Source organism: Dipodomys merriami, unplaced genomic scaffold (genome assembly GCF_024711535.1).
Source record: "Dipodomys merriami isolate MVZ:Mamm:240054 unplaced genomic scaffold, mDipMer1.0.p SCAF_4, whole genome shotgun sequence".
In the NCBI taxonomy this organism is placed as follows: Eukaryota; Metazoa; Chordata; class Mammalia; order Rodentia; family Heteromyidae; genus Dipodomys; species Dipodomys merriami.
In genome coordinates this window covers 63,080,619-63,101,052 of record NW_027205603.1, presented here as the reverse complement: position 1 = coordinate 63,101,052, position 20,434 = coordinate 63,080,619, and the positions used below count along the sequence as shown (strand labels likewise).

General features: G+C 45.1%; 1 protein-coding gene across 2 annotated transcripts in view; it reads right to left on the bottom strand.

Annotated features, from left to right (window-relative positions):
- Matn2 (matrilin 2) overlaps window positions 1-20,434 on the bottom strand; it is a 128,882-nt gene that overhangs the window by 80,403 nt on the left and 28,045 nt on the right. The gene's annotated exons all lie outside the window — the stretch shown is intronic.

Sequence of the window (20,434 nt, the reverse complement as noted above, 5' to 3'; positions counted from 1 at the left end):
AAAAAAAAAGAGTCTCATGGACTTTGCTGCCCAGACTGGCTTCAAACTGCAATCCTTGGATTTCAGTCCCCTTAGTAGCTATGTTAATAGGCATGAGCCACAGGTACTTGGTTTTCTTTCTTTCTTTTCTGGCCTTGCACTTGCTAGACAAGCACTCTCCCACTAAAGCCATGTCCCTGGTCATGTTTGCTTTAGTTTATTTTTTCTGATAGCATTTCTCATTTCTTACTTTTCTCCAGGGCTGGCTTAGGATGCAATCCTTGTACCTCTGTCTCCTGAGAGGCTGGGATTACAGGCATGCCCTATCATGCCTGACCTTACCAATGTAGTTTGCAGGTGAGCAAACCTCTAAAGAGGATCAAAATTTTACCATTTGCCACATGGAATGGCAAGGTACCAAGGAAAATATAAAAGACGTTTAAGGCCTAGTGCCAGTGGCTCATGCTTGTAATCCTAACTACTCAGGAAGCTGAGATTTGAGGATGGAGGATCGCAGTTCTAAGCCTGCTGGGGAAAGGAGACTTTTATCTCCAATTAATCACAGAAAAAGTTGGAAGTGACTCTGAGGTAGAGCACTAGCCTTGAGCAAAAAGAGCTCAAGAACAGCACTCAGAGTTTAAGCCCCAGGATTGAAAAAAAAAAAAAGTTAGATAGGATCCAATGTCAAAGGCTTGTAGTCTATCTGGGAAGATTACCAAATAGGAGAGAAGGACTAACTAGGATGGAACCACAATGACAGTCAATGGTAGAGAACAGGAATGTCAGTGGCCAAGGGCAAGGAAGTAGGGCAGGAGCTGCTTTGTTTGGATTGAGGAGGAGCACACAGAGAAGAGCCTGCAGCGGAGTGGTGGAGTGCCCTGGGCACCGGAGCATGATGACATCTTGCAGCAGAGGCAAAAGCAGGAGCTGAGACAGGAATTCCTTGGGGAAAGGCTAAGCCAATTACAGAAGACCTTTAAATTCAGACTGAGAAATGGGCTCCTGTTGTCCCAGATGCTGGGTGGGTATGGCAACATCTGATTATATACCACTAGGAAAGTGGCATGGTGTGGTAAGCCATCAACTGGGTCCAAGACTGGGGATGGAATGTGTGCTTAGCTTGTAAGGCCTGGGTTCCATCCCCAGCGCATGCGCGCATACACGCGCGTGCGCGTGCGTGCGCGCACACACACACACACACACACACACACACACACACACACACACACACACACAGTTGTCTGGTGCCATGAAGGCCCATGGCCCACACCACCGAAGCCATGAGAACTATCGTGGCACCATCTGATTGAGAAGACTCAAGACTTAGATGGTAATGGAAACAGAAGAGCACATCAAAGGACAGTTAGCTGTGTCCCCTTCCTCTCCTTCTCCATCATGATGGCCTCATTACACCTTGAGCAGCACAAAGCTTCTCCTTTTGCTTCCAGGACAAAGACAGCAGTGCTAGGATGAGAGGCTGCTGTGGGTGGTGCGGGGCATTCCTATAGTTTGGATGTGGTTGGGTACTCTTCCCCTCTCCCCCACACTGAGGTTGAGATACTGAAATGTCGCTCCACTGTGAGGCATTAAGAGAATAGAAGCTTAATCCAACCATGGTGTGGAGAGGTGGGCCTTTAGAATTAGATATGAGGGTACAGCCCCCATGACTGAGCACTGGTAACTTTTTTTTTAATAAGAGATGGGAGAGGCAGGAGGGGACACATCCACATAGACTCCTGTTTCTTGCCATTGGATGCTTAGTGCCACCTTGGAACTAAATCTGCCAGAAAGAAAATCATTACCAGATGTTGCTTCTCCACCCTGCCTCAGAACTATGAGCCAGATGAACCTACTTTCTTAATAAAGTTACCCACCCACAGGTGTCTCTTTATAGTAGCACAAAGTACTGTAACATACTGCTTTTAGCTAGGGCTGATCCTCTTCCCCTCACCTTCTCCTCCTCATTCCCAGACTAAATGAGGATTTAGAAAGGATTAGAAAAGTGATCCCAAATGCTGGCTCTAAATCCCAAACACCACAGCTGCAAGAAAGAAAGACTGGCAGAGAGAGAAAGCCAGAAATGAAACAGTGAAGCCAGTCATAAAAATGAGAAGTGGGAAAGGCTCATGAGGTCATCCTGTCCAGGCCAGCTTGCCAGGCTGCAGTCACAGGGTGCCAGGACACACACCTCGTCACTGCAACTTCACAAGTTCAACACCGTTAGTAGCCAGCAGGAAACCTCCTTTTGTCACTTCCTTCCAGCACTGGGAGCTAGGCAGGTCTCAAGTGAGCTTCTTGACACACAAGACCCATAAATCGCCTGAAATCTCCAGAAATAAACTGGGCACCAGTGGCTCACACCTACAATCCCAGCTACTCAGGAGGCTGAGATCTGAGGATGGCAGTTCAAAGCCAGCCTGGTCAGGAAAGTCTGTGGCACTCCAATCTCCAAGTAAACACGAGAAAACAGGAAGTGGCACTGTGGCTCAAGATGTAGAGCACTAGCCTTGAGCTGAAGAGCACAGGGACAGTGTCCAGGCCCAGAGTTCAAGCCCCACGACAGACAAAAAATAAAAAATAAAAAAAATCCAGAAATAAGGTCAACATAAAACCTGACATTTTGAGGATGAACTATAATCTTCTCCCAGAGTACGTTCATCACAATAGCCTGAGGGAAAAAACAAACAAAACCTATGAGTGTCAGACTCATTGGTGGATGACAAAACAGGCACTGGGAGTATGAAAATCGTTTGTAATTCAGAAAAAGAAAAAATATTTGGAAACCAATACTAATAATACCCACTTGTTTCACTGAGTAGTTGTAAGAATTTAAGGAAATGATGTGATGGCCGAGTGAAGTGGCCCATTCCCATAATCCTAGCTACTCTGAAGGTTGAAATCAGGAGAACCATAGTTCAAGTAGGCAAATAGTTATTCAGCTTCCATCTCAACAAATAAGAAAGGTATAGCAGTATGTGTCTGTTGTTTCAGCTATGTAAGTAGCATAAGTAGGGAGATCACAGTCCAAGGCCACTCTAGGCAGAAAAAAGATGGAAGGAAGGAAGGAAGGAAGGAAGGAAGGAAGGAAGGAAGGAAGGAAGGAAGGAAGGAAGGAAGGGAAAATAGATAAAAAATCAAAAGTCAAAAAGTACTAGGGTCATAGCTCAAGTAGTAAAGCATCTGCCTAGCAAGTACAAGGCCCCAAGTTCACACTCCAGTATTGGGAGAAAAAAAAGTGGTAGTGTTATACGCAGCTTCTCCTCTGCCCACCCTCCAACCTCTAGCTCTATTCCTCAGCCTTCACTTGTACCCAGTCCTCGGCCAGGTAAGAGCATGACTACAGCTTATGGCTGCTCAGTTAGTGCTGTACATAGGCACCTGCCCAAGCTGGTGAGGGAACTGAGCCCACCAGAACTCAGCAGCATTGGCTTACCTGAGCCTCAACCCCAGAGGCTGAGACCATCCTAGACCACCTGGAGGAAGTGCATTTCTAGTTTTCATGAAGGAGTCTATAGTCTATCTAGCACTTGGCCCAGGAAGGCAGAGCCAGGCACTCCCAGAACCCAGGCTAGTCCCCCTCCAGCCTAGCCCATCCTTCCTGTCTGAACCTTCTCCTAGGATAACCTGCATCAACGATCTCTGCTTTCAAGAACAGGGACCTCCTGCCACGCAGAAAATATTAATGAAAGAGGGTACACAGAGGGCTGAGCTCGGAAACTCTTCCTCTAGACATCTTTGGAAGCAAAAGGTTCTGCTCACACTGAGCTTTTATTATGGGTCATGGTAGCCACATCCCACCAAGCACCACCAACAACTGGAAGAGAAATCTGGAAGGTCAGCGTGGAGCTGTGTGCTGGATCAGTTCTCAGCAGCACACAGGGGTAGTTTACAACAGCACAGAGGCTCCCGGGGAACTGTGCTTCTGTACGGCAATCAATTCCTGGCAGCCAAAGTGACTGGGTTTCCGTCAAGAAAACCTCAGGTCCCTTGAGGGTTCAGAAGCCTGTTTCGGCCTGTTCCTGGAAGGCCTACTTCAATTCTCAAGCTCTTGGGTCATACTGCTGAACTTCGGACGCCTAGGTCTGAGATGGCACCCCAAAATTTGTTGTTCTAACAAGTTCCAGAGTGAAGTCAGAAAGCAGAGTCTGAAAATGACTAATCAAGGCAACAAATCTCTGCAAGAAGTTCTAGGAAGTCTTGACCTTGCAGCTCCTGATGGATTTTGCAAGGTGGGGAAACTAGTGTCATTCGGCAGTGACATTTAGTCTTCACCAAACGTTCATAGAATGAAATAAAATCCCTGGTGGTAAAAGAAGGCATGAGGTGGAAAGGTGAAGTCCAAAACTTCTAGGGCAGGCACGGGTTCTGTGAGTCCAGCCATAGCTCGGTGGGCCCGAATGAGGAAGCAGAGCCACTTGAAGTCTGGTTCATAGAAGCAAACCTAAGAAAAACCTGGGGTTGGAGGGGTTCATATAGCGTCCAAATCACTTTATACAAGGGGGAAACTTTTTTTTAAAGAGATGATTCTATCTCAGCTCATTCTAGTCAGACTATGGGTGGTACCTTTTCCGCGGTCGTATGGTAGATGCCCTTAGAAAATTCTCAGTATAGCTAGAATTAGAGAAAGAGCTTTGCAAAAGGCTTGGGAATACTCAGACATGTTTTCAGCTTCTTATACCCTCACAAAGCATGTAAGAGATGTTTCCAGAAAATGGACTCGGGGTGCGGGTTTAGACAAACGGAGAGAGGAAAGGTGGACAAATGCAGTCGTAACATTCAATATATATATGCCAAGACAAAACTAGGGAAACTGAGGGTTTGCATGGGACTGGGAGAGATGGAGGAGAAGGATGGAAGGGGTGACATTGCTCAAGGTGCATCGTCCATAAACTGACACGGTGAATTGAAGCCCCTTTGTACAAGCACGTAAGGATAATAAAATAAAAACCACCTAAAAGTAAAAGAAAATAGACTCTTCTTCATTGTCTCCTTAGTCTGGGACAACAACACACAAAGATCTTCCTTTTGGCCCCTTGAAGCAAAGGCTTCCAGCAGCGCTTGTAAGAAGGTGTGTGGATACGTAACAACATACCATCCCTTCTCTCCAGAGGAATCATCTGGACTCTGTCAACAGTACTTCCAACCCTGTCAGGGTGACATCAAAGTCCAGGCACTGGGAAAACGGTGGCTCTCACCCTTCCAGTATAGGGGGAACCTGAGCCACGACTACTTTAACAGTTCTACCCCAGCAGGACAACCCTGTGCAACCTCACAGCCCTTTCCTCTTCTTGGAGTCCCAGGCTCATCATTAGTCCGCATCACTGCTCAAGCTAAACTTAGTATGTGGTGCCATCTGCCTGAGGAAGCCAGTGCATATTTGGAGTAAGAGGGGAGGTGGATCTCTACAACTCGGGTAAGATAATTTCATCAGGAGAGGCTCTGAAATCCCATGTGAAACTACAACAGAGTCCAACTGCTGCCCTTTCTGTCCTTCTATCCAAATGGTCTTTAACAACTTAACCTTTCTGTCTCCTTCCCTCCTCCCTCCTTCTTCCCTCCCTCCCCCACCCCCCACCCCCCTCAGTCAGTCAGTCAGTACTGGAGCTTAAACTCAGCCTGGGCACTGTCCCTGAGCTTCTTTTTGCCCAAGGCTAGCACTCTACCACTTGAGCCACAGCTCTACTTCAGGCTTTTTTGGGAATGTATTAGAGATAAGAGTTTCATGGACTTTTCTGCCTAGGCTAGTTTCAAACTGTGATAATCAGATCTCAGCTTCCTGAGTAGCTAGGATTGATTATATGTGTAGAGCTACCAGTGCTTGGCTTCTTGTATAAAAGAAGTCTTACACAAAGGGTGTTAGGAAACTCAAAGAGAATGTAGTCTTGAGCACTGACTGTGGCCAGACCTTGCTTAGACCTGGCTTATTCTTCACATGTAACCTCTTACCTCACAGAGGATGACAGTAGTTAAATAAATTGCTCTAGGTCTCCCTCTGCCTGGGAAGCAGAGGACGTGAACTCATGGTGTGTGTCTGCACTACTGTAAGGGGTTAAGTGCCCATGTTCTTCACCAAGCACTTGTACTGAATATGCAAAGATTTGTCCTCTAATCTTTACACTTTCTGTTCCCAGAATCCTTGAGCTGCAGCAGAACTGCACCTGCTCTCTGGGTCAGTTCTTTCCTTTGTCTGTAATCAGAGCCTGAGAGCGATAGCCCAAACTAGCATGCCTCCTGCCAAGAGCTTTTCCCTCACTAAATGTCTATTTGTGTTTTTTTTAACTTCTCAAAATGATGAAAACAGATGTTAGCCTCTCTGAACAGCGGCAGCCCAGGACGTTGGGGGATGTTTCTCGTTCATATCCTCACTCACTTGACAAGTATGTGTTGCAAGTTCATTAGGTCTAAGTTCCTGGGAGAGAATAAAGGACAGACCAGTGTGACAGAGGACAGAGATCTTTGAAGGACTGTGAAGAAGTCTAAGAATGTGGTCTGGGTAATAGGCAAATGGCCAGGGAAGTAATCTCAGAAAATGAGATGCTTCTTATCAGTTCCAGCATAGTTTCCATAAGCATAGTTTCCATAAGTGCTTTGTGGGCACTTACTAAGAGAACCATGAAAAGTTTAATGATATGAGTGGGGGGGAAAAGTAAGTTCCCGGAACAGTGGAAGAGTAAATAGATTAGGAAGAGAGTATGATTAAAGGCCTACAGGCCTACTTGTAGGTAGTGATCATGAGGTTTAAGTGGGAACAGTGATCCAGTCTGGGTGTTTTGTTACAACCACATTCAGCTACACAGGGATGGAGGGAGGCAGGGAAAGCTGCATTTAGGGTTATCAAGATGGAGCAGGAAAGGGGTAAACGGCAGAGTGACTACAGTGGCTCCTAATGGTATTAAAGCTAGGAAAGTAGGGAATGGAGAAAGTAGAGAGGGAAGAGGAAGGGACAAAGAAAGGCAGGGTTGATGGGTTAAGAGTCCAGAGAAGATGGCAGAATTATTGCAGTTGGAATGCAGAAGGGAGTAACTGGGAAGATGAACTAAGGTTAGGAGAGACTGCACTACTGCAATTACAGGACAAGATAAAAGAAGTGAATGACTGTGACAAGTGGAGAACAAGAACAGTGGAGAAAAGGATTGAGAGGGGAAAGCTGGAGAAAGTGCCAGTGAGCCAAGAGCTTTAGCTGCTCTCACAACTCGGAATAACCAGAGCATTAAAAAAAATTACCTAAGCAGCCGGCACCAGCGGCTCACACCTGTAATCCTAGCTACTCAGGAAGCAGAGATCTGAGGATTGTGGTTCAAAGCCAGCCCAGGCAGGAAAGTCCGTGAGACTCTTTTTTTTTTTTGGGGGGGGGGTCCAGTCGTGGGGCCTGAACTCTGGGCCTGGGTGCTGTCCCTCAGCTCTTCAGCTCAAGGCTAGTGCTCTACCACTTAAACCACAGCACCACTTCCGGCTTTTTTTTTCTTTTTGCTTATGTGGTGCTGAGGAATTGAACCCAGGGCCTCATGCATGCAAGGCAAGCGCTCTACCACTGAGCCACCTTCCCAGCCCCACGTGAAACTCTTATCTTCAATAAAACACCAGAAAACCAGAAGTGGCACTGTGGCTCAAGATGTAGAGTGCTAGCCTTGAGTTGAAGAGCTGAGGGACAATACCCTGGCCTAGAGTTCAAGCCCAATGACCGACCAAAAAAAAAAAAAATACCTAAGTGGCCAGATGCCAGTGGCTGATGCCTGTAATCCTAACTACTCAGGAGGCTGAGATCTGAGGATAATGGTTCAAAGTCAGCTCAAGCAGGAAAGTCTGTGAGACTCTTTATCTCCAATAAACCACTAGAAAACCAGAAGTGGTGCTGTGGCTCAAGAGATAGAGCACTAGCCTTGAGTTGAAGAGCTGAGGGACAGCACCCAGGCCGAGTTCAAGCCCCACAACTGATTTTTTTAATTACCTAAGTATAACCAGAAATCCTATCAAACAGAATTTAAACATGATTAAATTTTCATAAAGGTGGCTTAGGCTCAGGTGATAGAAAGCTTGCCCAGCAAGCATGAGTCCTGAGTTCAATCCCCAGCACCAAATACAAATTTTCACAAACCAACGAAAAAAATTACCTCATAGCTGGGTGGTAGTAGCTCACGCCTGTAATCCTAACTACTCAGGAGGCTGAGATCTGAGGATCCAGCCAGCCCAGGCAGGAAAGACTATGAGATTCTTAATCTCCAATTAACCACCAGAAAACCAGAAGTGGCACTGTGGCTCAAGTGGTAGAGGGGGAGCCTTGAGCTGAAGAGCTCAGGGACAGTGCCCAAACCCCACAACCAAACAAGGAGTAGGAGGAGGAAGAGAAGAAGGAGGAGGAGGAAGAGGAGGAGGAGGAGGAGGAAGAGGAGGAGGAGGAGGAGGAGGAGGAGGAGGAGGAGGAGGAGGAGGAGGAGGAGGAGGAGATAGTGACATGGGTTATCCATTATAAGAATTTAAAACTAACATATGGAATATAGGGAAATTGCATTCTCTGAGTATTTGGTATATAGTCTTGTCAAAGACAGATAGAAGCTAGGTACTGGTGGTTTATACCTGTAATCCCAGCTCTTCAGGAGGCTGAGATCAGAGAATCAGTTAACCAGCAAAGTGTCAGACTGAAGAAGTTATGGTTCAAGTGGTAGAGCACCAGCAATGAGCAAAATAAGCTGAATGAAAATTGAATCCCTGAGTTCAAGCAGAGAGGGAAGGAGAGAGAGAGAGAGAGAGAGAGAGAGAGAGAGAGAGAGAGAGAGAGAGAGAGAGAGAGAGAGAGAGAGAGAGAACAAAGAAACACCACAGTCCTATCCACCATTGTGCTATAACATGGGCCCACAGTTGTCCCTGTTCCATGTGCATACTGTGACTGTCAGATTACTTGATTGCTATCTCAGAGGTAATTTGGACTTGCAATTCCCCTGTATTTAGTTCACTTGATTAGGGTACCATGGATCTTGGCCAGGCCTGGAAAACCCACAATCAGTTCTTTTCTCTCCAATTCCCTTATTAGTCAGTGGCCAGCTGCTGCATTACATCAATGCCAGACAGTGTACAATGAGCTGAGGAGCTGTGGCTCTCTTTCAACTGGTCATGCTCTATTCACATCTTCCAAATGGACCACTGGGGAGCAGCTTGAAAACCCGATCCTATTATATGAGGGAGACACCCTGGACTATTTCTTGGGTCTAGGACACAATTTAGACTCATTAGCAAATTGTTTCCTTCTCAGAAACACTTTCCAGATGTTTTTTCAAATTTGGTGGAGGTGGGGAGGAGGGCACTTATGGCTCTCTCTACGTACAATGTGGGAAGAGTCATGAGCAAACGGAGTGACAGAGTCAGGACCAGAAGGCATTTCTGAGGGCTGGAATAATGAGTCAGGACTAACAGGATGAAGACTATTTGGTATAAATGCTAACCACTATGCAAAGGAAACCTCAGGAAGGGAGACACCTGAATTGACAGCTGCTCACAAGGTAAAAGCCAAGGACCAGGATGGCAAATCAAAGCCTGTATATTTCCTCCTCCATCCTCTAGCCAAAGCACCTATGACAAACAAGCCACCAATGAATCCTGGCTTTAGAATGTAAGTTCAGCCACCAGATGCCAATATGCCCATCTACACAGCCCTCAAGTTCTCACTACCCACAGACTAGAAAGGATTGTAAAAGACACCGATTTGCCATCTAGATGACGCTTGTCAATTATATCATTAGACTCCAACCTTCTCCTCAATGACCCTTTTTGGACAGAAAGAGAGACTATCACAGCAAAAGAGACCTTATGGCCACATCCCCTCCAGCATCTGTTATTAGAGTTCTTGATTTTTGCCATTCTAACTGGGGTGAGGTGGAATCTCAATGTTGTTTTGATTTGCATTTCTTTTATGGCTAGAGAGGTTGAACATTTCTTCATGTGTCTATTGGCCATTCTTATTTCCTCTTCAGTGAAGTTTCTTTTTAAGTCTTTAGCACACTTCTTTATCGGGCAGTTGTTTCTTTGAGGATTTGTTGTTGGAGGATTTAATTTTTTGAGTTCTAAGTATATTTTAGATATGAGACCCTTGTCTGTTGTATGGCTAGTGAAGATCTTTTCCCAGTCTGTGGGCTTTCTATTGATCTTGCTAGCTATGTCCTTTGCCATGCAGAAGCTCTGCAATTTCATGCAATCCCATTTGCCCAACCTTTCTTTGATTTGTTGTGTATCTGGGTCTCTATTAAAATTTTGGCCTATGGCCATATAACATGATGTTAAGTGAAAGAACCCCAAGATAGGGACACAAATAGTTTTTCTTTCTTGCTACTGTTTTTAACATATTTATAATGTACTATGTGATTTTTTTGTTTCTTTGGTATGTTTCTCCCCCACAGTATAACCCATTTTCACTGTATTTGATTCCAGTGCCCTGCACCTTGTATATACATTTCTCTAATTTGGGGAAGGGAAGGGAAAAAACCAAAATGTTTAAATAGGGATACAGGTTGACCCATTGTAACAATGAGATGTACAAAGTACTATGTTGAAAACAAACTTTACAACTTTGTGGGGGGGGGGAGTAATTGGGGAGGTGGAGAAGGAAGGGATGGTAGGGGAAAAACAAAGGAGGAGGCAACAATGCTCAATAGGAAATGTACTCATTACCTTATTCATGTAACTGTAACCCCTCTTACAGTATTTTTACAATAAAGAACATATTTAAAAAAAAAAAGAGGGGGGCTGGGAAGGTGGCTCAGAGGTAGAGTGTTTGCTTTGCATGCATGTAGCCCTGGGTTTGATTCCTCAGCACCACATAAGCAGAAAAGGCCAGAAATGGCGCTGTGACTCAACTGGTAGAGCACTAGCCTTGCGCTGAAGAGCTGAGGGACAGTGCCTAGGCCCAGAGTTCAGGCCCCAAGGTCAACCGAGAGAGAGAGAGAGAGAGAGAGAGAGAGAGAGAGAGAGAGAGAGAGAGAGAGAGAGAAAGAGAGAAAGAGACCTTAGTCTTCCTCTCTTCATACTAGAACTTTCCTATGAATGAGTATTTTGGTGTCATTAATCTGAGTCACAACAGCTGGATCTGAAAGGTGGAAAGTTCCCAGGACAAATAAGCCTCTGGAAGCTGCTTCAACAAAGCTACTATCCTGAAGTCACTGGCTCAGAGGACAATGAACTCAGAACTCTTTAGCCTTCTGGACCAGCCCACCATTCCCTGGCTCCTGTCATACACCCTGCCACACCTGCCACACCTGTCTGCTGGCAGCTTCCTGGCTACCATCTTCTCAGCTGCCTTTTCTGCTGAACCCTCAGCCCTGTGGTTAGCATCTTTCTTAGTGCTTTCTTCATCCTCATTTCATTGAAGCATGGTGTGGGCTGTATGTAGAAGGTGGTGAATTGAAGGCACCATGGACAAAAGATAATACTTGGAGTTGCAAGGGGCGTTGACATGCAGAAGACACAACCCTGATCCCAGGAAGCTCACAGTGCTCACATATACAGATAATTGCACAGTAAGACAGAGTGACACAAACTATCATTCAATTCACATAATACATGTTTTCCCAAAGAGCCTAATGCTAGATTATAAGGAACAATCACTACAGACTGTCCTTAGGAGTGACAAATGTGGAGACTTATTTCAAGAGCCAAGACAAATACACACCCAGGTACGGGCATGTTCTCTACTCTGGACCCTCTGTTGAGGATAAGAGGAAGAATGTATTACAAGAGTGACCTGAGGTCAGTGGTCTTCTCTCCCTCCTTCCCTCCCTCTTCCCCCATTCCTACAATTCCTACTTGGAATAACTGGCTAAGGAAGAAGAGAAGGTAGAAGATGGCTGGGGAAAGGCTCCCTGATCTGCCAGACACTGCAGTTTCCTTCTCTTGGCTTCAGGTGTTTCCTGTCTCAGGCCCTGTATCCCAGTACAAGGTGCATAGTCTATGGCTTCTTTCAAGAACACCAACATGTGGTCTGAATGCCAGCCTTCAAGAAGTTCTTTCTTCCTACAAGTAGAACCCAAGTTCACAGACTAGATTGGGCTTTGGTTTTGCCTAATTTGTTGTGTATGTACTTGAGCTAGCTAAGCTAAAGAAGTATGCCAAAGGACGGAGGTGCTGGAGAGACCCCACTGAATGGATTCTTTCACAATAGGAAGTCTATACAAAATTTGCTTGGCAATGTCTTGCATTTTTGTTGTTGTTGCCTCAAGAGATTCTGGTGAATGGGGCAGCATCTCTGGGTAGCAGAGGCCCAGAGAGATCCTAGGTGGACACAAAGTCAAATTTCAGTTGTCCCTGCTGATTGTCATAAATTCCTTCAGCCACACAGCTCTCTAAGGCCCTTGGAGAGTGTGTAGTATCAGGCCAGAAAAAAAATGGAAAAAGAAAAAAAATTAAATATTTTTCCTAAAATATGCCACATCACCGCAGTCTCCTCTAGTAACTGTTACATGAGCTGAAAGAAAAGAGGCATTGTATGAGGTTTAGCAACTCTGGTTTCCAGAACCCTGGACAATTTTCTTTACAAGAAAGCCAAAAGAGAAAGCTGCCCCGATTTAGCCCTGGAGAAAACAGTTTGCAATGGACTGAATTTCCTTGCAAGGTAAAGCAGTTTGCTCAAGTCTCACTGGGAAAAAAAAAAAAGTGCCTCATGTCCTCTCTCAAGAGTTTGCTAGCTAGGCGCTGGTGGCTCAAGCCTGTAATCCTAGCTACTCAGGAGGCTGAGATCTGAGGATCGCGGTTCAAAGCCAGCCCGGGCAGGAGAGACCGTGAGACTCCTATCTCCAATAAACCACCAGAAAACCAGAAGTGGCGCTGTAGCTCAAGTGGTAGAGCGCTCGCCTTGAGCTGAAGAGCTGAGGGGCAGCGCCCAAGCCCAGAGTTCAAGCCCCACGGCCGACCAAAAAAAAAAAAAAAAAAAAAGAGTTTGCTGTACTAACAGGCTTTCTCTTAATTGATAAAGTATAAATAAGACCTGGAATATTCTATGGTTTCAAAACCTTTTTTAAAAAAATACATAAGCTGAATGAATCCATACAGAAAATATTTAATATTGTCTATAAAATCCTCTATTTTGTTTGACTTCTGAAATTGAGATGTGGCGTGGTGCTCGTGCATGCACACACACACACACACACACACACACACACGCACACGCACGCACAACACCCTATCCCCACATATGAGACAGTCCAGAAGGTACTGGAAACAATTAGGTAAGGTCTGCCCTCTGTAAGGTAAGAAACAGCATAGGCAAGTGGCATCTGACCCACAGTGTTTGAACTTAAGAAGATGAGTCAATTAAGTGATTGCTTCATCTACCTTCTGAGAGTTTGGCAAACAGAAGCCAGGGACCGAGCAGAGATTATGAACAGGAATGCAAGGTTACAAGGTGAGAGCCAGAGATGGCTCCAAAGACGCCTGGCTAGATGCAGAGTTGGCATCACTTCTCCGCAAGGAGGGGCGCAGGTATGCACAGAGGTGACTTCAAAATGGCAGGCGCCACAGCCTTGTACCAGCAAAGGCAAAGTATGTCTGCAGAGACACTTTTCCCTCCCTTTCCCTTTGGTTGAGTTACACAAATATTGTATTTACCAAATACCCCTCTTTGTGCTAGATGTTGGGAATACAGCATGGGAACTAGTTTTAGCCAAGGAGAAGGTTACAGCCTTATGGAAGAGACACATTCGGAATAAGACATGAGCAGCAGCAGCTGAAACGGAGCAGAGCACTCATCCAAGACAGTGTATAAGGGAGAGGGCAGTTCCTGAACACGGTGATGTGCATTATATTATGTGCAATATTATGCTATGAGAGGACAAACAGGTGTTAGCCAGGTAAAGGATTGGATGAGTACTTTGGGCAAAGGACAACATCAAGGCAAAGGGCAAAAGTGGGAAGATGCCTGAAGTCAGAGCAGAATGGGGTGCACACACATCACAGCAGTGTTCCAGAATGGCTGAGCTCTGGAGGACAAGTCAAAGACAGCACATGCTTCATACCCAAGAAGTTTTGACATCATTAAGTAAAAGCTTCTAATGTGTCTATCCTCCTTTCAGGTCCATGCAGGGGCTCCTGACTCAACTCAAACATCACCCTACCACATCTGGACCAACCCAAATCCATTCTCTCCCAGCTGTGCCTGCCTCCCCTCTAGTCTTGCATTCCTGACCACACAAGCTCTTAGCCTGGCCTCAGGTGTAAATGAACAACTTCTTGTATATAAACTTGTAGGGAAAGCACCAGAGATAATTTTAATAACACTTCTTTGTCTTTAGAAGTTGAACTCCTGAATCTACCTGGCAGATTTTCAGGTGGTAGAGGGAAGACGAGTAGGTCAATGATTGGGCCTTTATAATTCATCCCTCTTAGGCGTCCAATTCCTCTCTCTAGTTAATCCAAATTTTAAATGAAGTAAATAGATTTAATATGAATTCCCACCTCTGCCTATGCGTCTTCCAATACTGTGGAAGTGAAAAAGACCAAAACCTACATTTCCCAGATTCCTTTGCAGCAAGGGTCCCGAGTAAGAATGAAGTGGCCCCAATCAGATATGCTTGCAAAGGCTGAAGCAAAGTGGAGGCTGTCTCTGCCAGTGGTCAAGGCTGTAGAAGAACTGACTTGCACCGGCAGACTTGGTGTTCCACTACCAGCTCACCAGCATCCTGGCCAGTTGTGATGAGAGGAGCACCCTGATTCCTATGATGAGCTTTTGTGAGATGGACCCCAGGTTCTCCCTCCCCAAAATTTATAAAAGTAGAACCAACCTTTCTCTGCTCCCCTAAATCCTCTGCACTTGTCTTACCCCTCTCTTTATAGTGATTCCCTGCATTGCTTGGCTTGTACTCACTCTTCAATTTGCTTGAAATTTGTCCTCTCTCCACTGCGATACAATGCTTTATTTCCTCCATTCTTACTTAACTTGGCTTTAGTTCCAACTTCCTAAACACTCTGGGACAGCACATCACACGGGCCAGCAACTTGTGTCCTCATCATTCACAGCACTTGAGTGAATGCTCGGCTACAGCTGCTGTAGCTGACTCCATTAAGCTTGACGTCCAGCTTTAGTGTTGCCATGGAAGCAGGAAACAACATTCAGGAATCTCCACAGCCTTGATGACTGGTTTCTAGGCTATTCTACAAAAGGCTTTTCTTGCTGCTGATCATTAAGATGAAGACTAGTTAATAAGATAGCAAGTTAATGAGCTGGAACTGTAAGGGTATTTCCTCAAGACTCAGTAATCGTAAAGCATTTAGGATTTGTTTTTAAGGTAGAAAAGGGACTTTAAAGACTAGATTCAATTTCCTTATTCCACAAATGGGAAGGCAGGTCAGACCATACCATGCCATGTGGCAGTGGAGCATTCTCCCGACTCCCCAAGCTTCCCTTGTCCTTCACACCACACACCTCCTCCACAAGTCACTTGATCCCTGGAACCTTCCATTTCCTCCTCTGCAAGACTGGGACAAGCATGCCAAGCTCAGGGTTGTCATAGAATTAACTGGAAAGTACTTAGGCTGGAGGCTGTCCTAAGGTAGGATGCAGTGGTCCCTTACTGTTGGTACTATTTTTATTCCCATCCTGGCACTGCTTCAGAGGTTCTGTGGAAGTGTCACTGCAAGACCCAGATGGGAGTCCCCAGGCCTGCATCCCCATCTCTACGCTGCCCCCAGCTAGCTGACACTGGCCACAGAACTTGTATTTTACAATATTACTTTTAAACTCCTCCTGTAAAATGAGTTGGACTAAATGGTGTCTGGTGGTGGTGGTTGTTTTCTACAGTTCTAGATGGTATAGTTGTAAATAGAAGAAGTTAAATAGAGATGCTCCTTCTCCTGTATAGATGGGTCTATCCAAATCTACAATGACAGCTAAAACGTACCAACCAATGGTTATAAGTCATTAGATGTGCTCACTTAGTATTCCTCATACAACCTGTTGTCCCCACAGCATAGATGGGAAAATGAAGCTCTAAGAATTTCTTTATTCTGCAAATTTGCCATGGCCACATAGTTAGAAAGTGGTATAACAAGGACTTTAACCTTGTGAGCCTAATTTTAGAACTCAGCTGATTTCATAGGAAATAACAGGTGTGTGTGTGTGTGTGTGTGTGTGTGTGTGTGTGTGTGTGTGTGTGTGTGTGTACAACTATACAAGAATACAAGCTGCAGAACTTTATACATATGAATGGTCCCCAGTTATAACGATAGGGTACTCTGCAGGCTGTGTTATACCTAGAAAGTTTAAGCAAGCTGCTACTACTGGGAAACGACACAATATTAAATAATTTTAAGTTCTTCATTACACTTCAGTGATTAACCAACTCTACCACTTGGACAATAGTATTTGAATATATATGCATATGAATATATGTATATGTATGCATATTTATATATGGAGAGGAATCCATGAGACTTCATCATATGCATGTGTATATATACACATACACACATATATTCTTTTTATTTTTATTTTTTATCTTTTGGGTCTGGTCGTGGGGCCTGAACTCTGGGCCTGGGCGCTGTCCCTCAGCTCTTCAGCTCAAGGCTAGTGCTCTACCACTTGAGCCACAGCACCACTTCTGGCTTTTTTCTTTTTGCTTATGTGGTGCTGAGGAATAGAACCCAGGGCCTCATGCATGCAAGGCAAACACTCTACCACTGAGCCACCTTCCCAGCCCCACATATATATTCTTATATGTACACACACACACACACACACACACACACACACACACATATATAATGTGCAGAAAAGTCCACCAGATTCCATCTCCAAAATAACCAGCAGAAAGCTGGGCTAAAGACATGGCTCAAGTAGAAGAGTGCTTATTAAGCAAACAAAGTAAGTACAAGGCCCTGAGTTCAAATCCTAGTACAGAAAGAAAGGAAGAAAGGAAAGAAGGAAAGGACTAACTGGTATCTACCCAAGGGCTCTCTAGGGATGTGTGGGCTGCAAATCTCTCACCTAGATTATCTAATAAAAATGATGTGACTTATAAGGACTTCTAGTTCATCTGTCTATTGTGGGTAAATCAACATCTCTAATCACATTTTTATCTATAAGCTAGGGTTCACTTTAGATCTGTTTCTCAAGGACTCTGAGGACTAGAGAGATAAGTGATAAATGCTTAAGGAAAAAAAAAACCTGTCAAGTTCTTCTATAAATGCTGAGAATGACCAGCGAAATTCCAGAGCCAATAGAGTGCCCTTCCTCCAACACACACACCCATCCTCAGTCTCAAGGTTTCATATTTTTGCTAAGAGTTTTGCGATCTATGAAAAAAAGCAACCAGTCACTTTTTGTTAAAGAACAGCATGTCACCTATTAAAATATGACTTAATGTTATTAATTGCAATTTATGCCAACAGATCCGAGAATGCGGCTACATGGGACACTTTTTAAGAAAACCCCCATTACAGGCTGGAAATGTAGGTTAGTGGTGGAGTGCTTGCCTTGCATGCATGAAGCCCTGGGTTCAATTCCTCAGTACCACATAAACAGAAAAAGCCGGAAGTGGCACTGTTCTCAAGTGGTAGAGTGCTAGCTTTGAGCAAAAGAAGCTCAAAGACAGTGCCTAGGCCCTGAGTTCAAGCAAAAAGAAGAAAGAAAGAAAGAAAGAAAGGAAGAAAGAAAGAAAGAAAGAAAGAAAGAAAGAAAGAAGGAAGGAAGGAAGGAAGGAAGGAAGGAAGGAAGGAAGGAAGGAAGGAAGGAAGGAAGGAAGGAAGGAAGGAAGGAAGGAAGGAAGGAAGGAAGGAAAGGAAAACATCATTACCAAAATAGACTCAAGAGCCAGGTGCTAGTGGCTCCTGCCTGTAATTCTAGCTACCCAGGAGGCTGAGATCTGAGGATCACAGTTCAAAGCCAGCCTGGGCAGTAAAGTCCTTGAGACTCTTATCTTCAATAAACGACCAGAAAATGGGAAGTGGCACTATGGCTTAAGCGGTAGAGCACTAGCCTTGAGCTGAAGAGCTGAGGGACAGCCCCCAGGCCCAGATGTCAAGCCTCATGACAAAAAAAAAAAAAGATTCAAAAAGATATGGAAACGTCAACTAGACTTTTAAAGAAATTAGTTGTCGAATATATCTCCTCTGCAGAAGGCAACAGTCCAGAGAGTTTTACGAGCAAGTTTACCGACCCTTTAAGAAAAACTATCCCTATTTTATGAAAATCATGTATTTCATGAAGCTAACTTAACTTTGATATATGAAACCCCTGACTTCACATCCCAATACTACCAATACAAACAAAAACCCAGTGAGGAAAAAAAGTGGGGGGAAGGGATTGACAGGGAATACTGGCCACTCTCATTTACAAATCAAGCCCCAAAACTCTAGAATGATCAAGTAAAGTTTACCTCTATCCATAATGAAAAGATTGGTTTAACATTAGAAAACCTCATTATATAATCTATCACATTATCAAACCAAAGTAGAAAAAGCTCATCATCATGCCAATAGATGAAGAAGGTGCACCGGGCAAGATGTAGCTCAGGCCTGCAAGAACATGGAGCTGTAGTTTCACCTGTCCTCTGAGTCTCAGTCAACTGCACCCTCGCCCACAAGGCTCAAGGACACTTCCTTATCCCCACCTCAAAAAGACGAAAAACCTCTCCTCCTTGGCCAGGTGCTAGTGGCTCACACCTGTAATCCTAGCTACCCAAGAAGCTGAGATCCGAGGATCAGGGTTCTAAAGCTAGCCTGGGCAGCAAAGTCCAAGAGACTCTTCAATTAACCACCAGAAAACCAGAAGTGGCAAGTGGCACTGTGGCTCAATGTGGTAGAGCACAAGCAAAAGCTTGTGGGGACAATGCCCAGGCCCTAAATGCAAGCCCCACACCAACAAAACAAACAAAAATATCTCCTTCTTTGCTAAGATAGTCCACACATTTTCCGAACTCCCAACCTCACACCCCAGTACAGGGCAGCACAGGCCAACCCCTCCCAGAATATATGGCATCTGTAGGGTGAAGACAAGAAGGGAAGAGCCAGGAACTGGTGGCTCACGCCTGTAATCCTAACTACTCAGGAGGCTGAGATCTGAGGATCATGGTTCAAAGCCAGCCTGGGCAGGAAAGTCTGTGAGACTCTTATCTCCAAGAAGCCACTAGAAAACCTGAAGTGGCACTGTGGCTCAAGCAGGAGAGCACTCACCTTGAGCTGAAGAGCACAGGGACAGCGCCCAAGCCCAGAGTTCAAGCCCCACAATTGGCCAAAAAAAAAGAAGGGAAGAAAGTGCCAGTCAAAAGTCTCTGCCTTCACAGAGCACAGATTCTCTTGGTACCTTTCCAGCATCTGTGAGAAAGGGCCCTATCTTATGAGAGAGGCATAGAATATAATCTTGGCCTTCAGAGCTGCCAGGGGAACTATTTTTGGCAGTGCTTAGGGTCAAATCTGGTGCCTTGTGTATGCCAGGCAAGTAGTCTACTTCCAAGTAGAGTGCTACACCGGAGTCCCATCTAGAGAAACTTGTCTTTATGATCCCAGGACAATCCCACACAAATGCAAGGGACAGAGCGTCCTTAGCTCATAAGGCACAGAGGCACAGAGAAAGGGTGGGTGACTGACTCCACCGGGGCCTTCCACAGAGCACCATCTACTGCCCCTACAGCAGGTTCCAGTTGCTGTTGGCTGCCCCAGTGGCACTGCAAGATTGTCAAGAAATACCTGGACACTCCCTTTGGACTTCTAGACAGCAAGCTCCTAGCATCTGATACTCTCCTGTTCCCAGCAGAATGTTCCCCCTAAGTTCAACTTCTCATTCTATGCAGACTCTCCAGTGCTAGTACAACATCACGCTGTGAATGGGGGGACCCCTCCAGGGTGGAGAAAAGGGAAGCAGTCTCTTCATATAGAAGGTAGGCCCACACTGGCTGTCAGCAGTGACCTAAATCTGGCACTCTATGAAACTGGAGTCATCAGACAGACAAGGGAGGCAAGAGACAGAGGAGGTCAGCAATGGATGCTCTGTAAAACTGCAAGCCCCTTCTACAAATGCCAGGTATTATCAGGAAACTAAGAGTTAACAACTCACAACACATACACACACACACACACACACACACACACACACACACACACACACATACACACACACACACACACACATACACACACACACACACACACACACACACACACACACACACACACCCCTACACCCCTATCACCAGATCCCAATGTTTCCTTGGAATTTTTGCTAAGGAGAATGGAGAGGCTATTTTATGATTTCCTTGTTTTTTGTGCCAGTCCTGGGGCTTGAATTAGGGCCTGGGTATTGGCCTTGAGCTTTCTTTGCTCAAGTCTAGCACTCTATCTTTTGAGCCACAACTCTACTTCCAGCTTTTTGGTGGTTAGTTGGAGATTAAAATAACACAGATTTTCCTGCCTAGGATGGTTTTAAAATGTGATCCTCAGATCTCAGCCTCCCGAGCAGCTAGGATTACAGGCATGAGCCACTTCC